Consider the following 6,608-nt stretch of genomic DNA (forward strand, 5'->3'; position numbering starts at 1 on the left):
TGCCCCCCCCCGGTAGCTACGCTACTGTCATAGACACATATGAGGCAGTACTTCTGGGTCGGAAGCCCTGCGGTAAGTCCGGGCACTGTGATCTGTATACATACTTATAGATGCATTTGAGGCAGTATGTCCAGGTCGGGAGGTCTGCAGTCATTCTGGGCATTGTGATCTGTATAAAGATTCATAGGCCTTTTTCACACATCAGTGGCTCCGGTACTTGTAGTGACAGTTTTCTCACGTACCGGAGACACTGACACACATAGACCCATTCAAATTAATGGGCCTGTGCACATGTCAGCATGTTTTCACGGGCCGTGTGTCTGTGTGCAAAATACGCTGACATGTCCGTTTTAACATGGACACACGGCCCGCAACACGTGCTGCACACGGAGAACTGTTCACTGTCCTCTGTGTTCACCGACAGCCACTGGGAAGAAGTGGCTACTGTAAGCGTTGTTCCCGGCAGCTGGTGCTGACTACGGCTGTGATTCTTCTTTCCTGCTCTGCCGGCAGGAGAGCAGAATGAATGAAAACCAGACGTGGGGTCCACCTCATTTTATGAACTAACCAGATGAAACTTACAGCTGGGGGCTGCAGCCCTCAGCTGTCAGTTTTCTGTAGGGGAAGGACTGGACCTCGATATTGCGGTTATTCAGGTCACAACTACAGTCCTGTCCCTCCCTTACACAGTTACCAAGAAAACCATTGCTAACACATTATGCTGTGTAACAACTCTGCTGGCATCACTGCATGGCCTCCCATCCCTGCACACCAACTTACTCACTGCTCCAGGTCATGCGGTGATTTCTGTCTGCTGCCAGCTCCATGCGCTATGCCTCTTGTTTTCCTGCTTCCTCTCCATGTTTCCTGACTGTGTGTATAGGGGGGCGGCGCTTGAACTCTCTGCTTCTTATGCAGTCAGGGTTCAGCGGTCTAATCTGTCCCCAACCAATCACCTGGAGCCCTTTACTATATAGGATCACCACACCCACTAACGTTTGCCTGTGCAATGTCTATGCTCAGTCAGCTCCTTGCTTCTGAGGAAGCCAGGCCCTGTCCTTTGTCTTGCCTTCCTTGAGAGGCTTTACTCCTAGCATTTCTAGTACACTCTGAGTGCCCGCCAGGAGGCTTATATCCTGGTCCCTGTCTTGTCCAAGCTTTGTCTGAGTACTTGCCTGGTACTTCTTTGCTCGCCCTCCAGGAGGCAGAATATCCTGGTCCCTGTATCCTTCGGTCCCTGTACCTTGTCTTGTACTGTGTCTCTGTTTGAACTCTGTCTTACCTCTGTCTGTCTCACTGTCTGTCAGTCTCCTTGTCTGTGGTTCCTTTCCCTGCTGTGTCTTTCCCTGTGTCCTCCCTATCTGTACCTTGCACTCTTGCAAGCTCCGTCTACCTTGCACTCTTGCAAGCTCCGCCTACCCCGCACTCTTGCAAGCTCCGCCTACTCCGCACTCCTGCGGCTCCGCCTACTCCGCACTTCTGCGGCTCCGTACTCCTGCGGCTCCGCCTACTCCGCACTCCTGCGGCTCCGCCTACTCCGCACTCCTGCGGCTCCGCCTACTCCGCACTCCTGCGGCTCCGCCTACTCAACACTCCTGCGGCTCCGCCTACTCCGCACTCCTGCTTCTGTCATATTCCACACTCTCCTATCCGTACTCGTACCTGCACCTCCAATTTGAACAGGACCCTACCTCTTCCTCCATATTCCATTACTTTCAGCCAGTACCCACTCCTGCTGTGTGAACAGCACCCTACCTGTTCCTTCGTACACCACACCTACCTGCCCTGTGTCTCAAGCCTAGCTTGCCTGCACTGTGTCTCAATTCGTGCCTGCCTGCCCTGTGTCTCAAGCCGTGCCTGCCTGCCCTGTGTCTCAAGCCGTGCCTGCCTGCCCTGTGTCTCAAGCCGTGCCTGTCTGCCCTGTGTCTCAAGCCATGCCTGCCTGCCCTGTGTCTCAAGCCATGCCCACCTGCCCTGTGTCTCAAGCCGTGCCCGCCTGCCTTGTGTCTCAAGCTGTGCCCACTTGCCCTGTGTCTCAGCCTGCTTGTCACTCGCACCTGTCCAGGTGTCCTGTTCCCGAGTGGGATCAGCAGCCACAGCCAGACACCACCCTGGAGTGGCACCTGGCAGCTACCTGCTGCACAAGCCTGACATCACCATCAGAGGCTCCAGTGAAGACCGAGGTAGCTGCCGTAGTCACGCCCCTTCCAAGGTAGTCTGGTTTGTGGCACAGTGGGGCCACAACCCCCCGGCTCGCGCCAATCAGCCTAGGCGCGAGCGTGACATGCTGTAAAGGTTAAAAATCCTGTAGTGCCCGCAAGGTCCACCTGCTGAAGAAGACACATGTGCATGGCCGTCTGACGTTTGCCAATGAACACCTGGATGACTCTGAGTGATTGGGAGAAGGTGCTGTGGTCAGATGAGACACGAATTGAGCTCTTAACTCAACTCGCCGTGTTTGGAGGAAGAGAAATTCAGCCTATGACCCAAAGAACTCCATCCCTACTGTTAAGCATGGAGGTGGAAACATTATGTTTTAGGGGTGTTTCTCTGCTAAGGGCACAGGACTACTTCACCGCATCAATGGGAGAATGAATGAAGCCATGTACCGCAAAATCCTGAGTGACAACCTCCTTCCCTCCACCAGGACATTAAAATGGGTTGTGGCTGGGTTTTCCAGCAAGACAATGACCCAAAGCATACAGCCAAGGCAACAAAGGAGTCGCTAAAAAAAAGCACATTAAGGTCATGGAGTGGCCTATCCAGTCTCCAGACCTTAATCCCACAGAAAACTTATGGAGGGAGTTGAAGCTCCGAGTTGCCAAGCGACAGCCTCAAAATCTTAATGATTTAGAGATGATCTGCAAAGAGGAGTGGATTGTAAGGGAGTGGGGTATGATGTCTCCTATGCCTCCCTTCCCTCTGATTGTTGCCTGTCTTTAACTTTTACAAATATGGTACTGCTACATGTATAATTATGTATGACCGCTCATTATTTATGGCATTGCCACTTGAATGTGTTACCATTGTATGACAAGTGTATATATTGCCTCATGTTCTTGTATGATAAAACTGCTTGTATATTGTATGTCATTTATGTATAGCTAGGGAAAGCTAGTGCATCCTTTATTGGATCATTAGAGGAGGACACTCTTAGTATATAGTTTCCCCATAGACTGGGTAGTTGTAATTATGTTGCGGGCCACTAGGTGGGGGTAAACTAGAGGGGCCTGGTAGGAGGTTCATAGAGGGTTAATTATAGGAGGGGCTGCTGGGTAGTAAGAGGGAAGCTTGTAGAATGTTAAGTCAGACAGGGCCAGGGCGCCCAAGAGTCCACATGGGCTATAAGCCCGGACAGCTTAGCAGTCACGTAACATTAAGTTGTTATTGACCACATTACCCACGGCCACTGCAAGTCTTAGCAGTGGGACAGAACAGGAAAAGGAAGATGTGGTGTCTTACCACCTGTGCCAATGCTTTTAGGGCAGAAGTTGGCTGGACTAAAGAGATGAAAGGAGTTGGCACTTCGACAAGATCGGTACACACGGGCTGGATGCTTCACTGGGGGTCACCAAGCATAGTGATTGATGAATTCAGTGATGGGGCAAAACAGGCTGAAGGAAATGTCATTGTAGTGAGGTCAGACCTGGAAGGAACTGGGAAGCAGTCTAGTACAGTCCGGTCCAGGCCGGTACTGCACAGAAGTGACTAGCAAGGGAAAGATCAGGAAGCAAGCAAATGTGATCATGTACCAACTGTGGATGTACCGTGCGAAATGCTATGTAAAGAAAGTTTTAAATTTGTCTCAGACTGTGTTTCCCTTGCTGTCAGTCGCCTAGAAGAGGGACCGTTATGGCCTGGGAAGTCACTGGGTGAAGATGGGACTGGAGATGCAGGTATGCCGAAGAGCATAGTATTGTTTCATGTAGGGGAAGGGCTGGGCGCAGCTGCCACCCTAGTACAGGTCACGACTATGGTCCTGGCCCTTCATTACAAGATCAAAATTCCTCCTGACATGTGCGCAAACCTCATCAACTACAAAAAACGTCTGACTGCTGTGCTTGCCAACAAGGGTTTTGCCACCAAGTATTAAGTCTTGTTTGCCAGAGGGATCAAATACTTATTTCTACTGGAAAATGCAAATAAATTTATACAATGTGATTTTCTGGATTTTATTTTTGATATGCTATCTCTCAATGTTAAAATTATCCTACCCTTAACATTATAGACTGTTCATGTGTTTGTCGGGAGGTCTGTGGTCAGCCCGGACACTGTGATTTGTATATGGCCCATGACGTACAGTCGCTCTGATTAGTCAGCAATGATCGTCCCTCAGAGGATCCCCATCACATTGTACAATTACACCCCCAGGACCCTCCATGTTGCTGTCAGGACGTGGCATGTGATCCTGGGGGGGCACAGTGTGTACCGCCTAAACGTGCTCATCATGAACCAATCACAGTAATGTTCCGAACCTTTCTCTCTTTACGTAGTTGTACATTTTTGTGCAGAAGTGAAATGACACAGAGGCACGGCCCTGTACTGTATGGTGCCCAGACGGCCCAGAGAGTGCCTGCACACACTGAGGGCACAGGCAGGACAGTGCCAGCTTCACCCCTCCCCATATGGCCATATGATGCCACACAATGCCCACACCACACCCTGCTCAGTCCTCCCCTACAGTGTGTGCGGCAGCCACAGTGACCGCAGGCAGAGCGTGCTCCTGCGCCTCAGCGTCTACACTCCGTATGCTGCCCTCTGCTGGCGGATGGAATCAGCGACGCTCCCCTGTGACGTCACACAAGTTTTGTTCCTAATGTCCCGTTGTCTCCACAGGCTGAACTGCAGGTCATCCCTGACTGGTCACAGCGTCACCTAGGCAACGGCTGTTTCTATCACGCCACTGATGCACACTGACCAACCTCTAATAGACAGAAGCGCCAGGTTCCTCCCAGAAGCCCCAGTATCAGCGCTCCTCATGTTCTACAACCGTCCACGCATACAAGGCCAGTATACACTCGGGATAGAAATCCCCCTTTCATTGAGCACATGGCAGCTTCCGTCTCATATCAGCATTATCTACCGAAGTGCGGAGCCTCAATGCAGACAGGTTTCCGTAGTGTAGTGGTTATCACGTTCGCCTCACACGCGAAAGGTCCCCGGTTCGATCCCGGGCGGAAACACTGGGTTTTTTTATTAGTAATTTTTCTTCTGCTCTTTGTTCTTCTAATTGTATATGTATTTGTTATTGGGTTTGTTTATAAATATTATACAGATTTATGTTATGCTGAGACTGTGACAGCTTCTAGTCTCAGTAGAGGATACCCTTCACTATGTATTTAGACCGGGGCCGGACTGGGACTAAAATTCAGCCCTGGCATTTGAAGTTACACAGGCCCACTAGTCACATGGTGACTATATAATATCTTTTTACACTTGTAGTTTACAAGAAGTGAGAGGAGATTAACACGATTATATAACATGTAGTCACAGCTGTGCCCAGTATTTCAGCTCAGTCCTATTTATTGCTTTTAGGTACAGTACTCCTCCCAAATCTCTGTCCCCTTTTGTATGCACGATTACAGAATTCCTGGCAGAACTGCTATCCATTGGGCAACCAGACCCCCTGGTCATAGCCGCCCCTATCATACCTCCCAACTTTTGAAGAAGGGAAAGATGGACAAAGACTGCGGCGCGCTGCGCGCGCCGCTGCAAATTTTGGCCACGCCCAACCACACCCATTTCACAACTAGTCACACCCATGTCAACACCTAATCGCACCCATTTAGCACTGCTGATCACACTGACTGGTACTGAGGGCACAGTGGCTGGCATTATGGGCACACTGACTGGCACTAAGGAAGAGAGAAAACAGAGAGAGAGAGAAAAAAGAAAACAGAGAGAGCGAGAAAGAAAGGGGAAAGAAAGAAAGAACAGTGAGAGACAAAGAAAGAACAGAGAGAGAAAGAAAGAGGGGAAAGAAAGAACAGAGAGAGACAGAAAGAACAGAGAGAGAAAGAAAGAAGTAAAGAAAAGAAAGAAAGAACAGAGAGAAAGAGAGGAAAGAAAAAGAAAGAAAGAGGGGAAGAAAGAACAGAGAGAGAAAAAAGAACAGAGAAAGAAATAAAGAAAGATTCTACAAAGATACTATAGCAGCCCGGCTCCCATTGTAGTGCCCACCTGAGCCTCCCGATGCAGGACATATCATGATCTGCTCGCATGGCCGGCATCCCCGATTCCAAGGTGATCCTGCTGTCCGCGCTGTCGGAGGAGGACACGGTGATGGATCTGAAGCATTCCTGGTTCCGCCACAATCTCCTCAAGAAATTATCTCATTTCCAGTCAGCTTCCAGCATATCACTTCTGGTGGAACGTCATGTGTGTGTTTTAAAATGCTCCTCGGGGCTCCGCCGTGTACTCCTGTGTCCATGGGAAAAGCCCGCTTTGTATGCTTCGTACACACTTGGCTTCGCTCCGTACATCCCGTACACATATGGCTCCACTCCGTACACACACACGGCTCTGCTCCGTACACCTCGTACACGCGTGGCTCCTCTCCGTACACCTCGTACACGCGTTGCTCCTCTCCGTACACCTCGTACACACAC

At 50.2% G+C, this 6,608-nt stretch overlaps 1 non-coding gene across 1 annotated transcript; it reads left to right on the forward strand.

Annotated features, from left to right (window-relative positions):
- Positions 1-5,110: 5,110 nt before the first annotated feature.
- On the forward strand, positions 5,111-5,183 carry TRNAV-CAC (transfer RNA valine (anticodon CAC)). The gene has a single exon. It is a non-coding gene; the product is annotated as a tRNA-Val (tRNA).
- Positions 5,184-6,608: the final 1,425 nt, after the last annotated feature.

Source organism: Dendrobates tinctorius, unplaced genomic scaffold (assembly GCF_039654945.1).
Source record: "Dendrobates tinctorius isolate UK_male_01 unplaced genomic scaffold, ASM3965494v1 ptg000022l, whole genome shotgun sequence".
In the NCBI taxonomy this organism is placed as follows: Eukaryota; Metazoa; Chordata; class Amphibia; order Anura; family Dendrobatidae; genus Dendrobates; species Dendrobates tinctorius.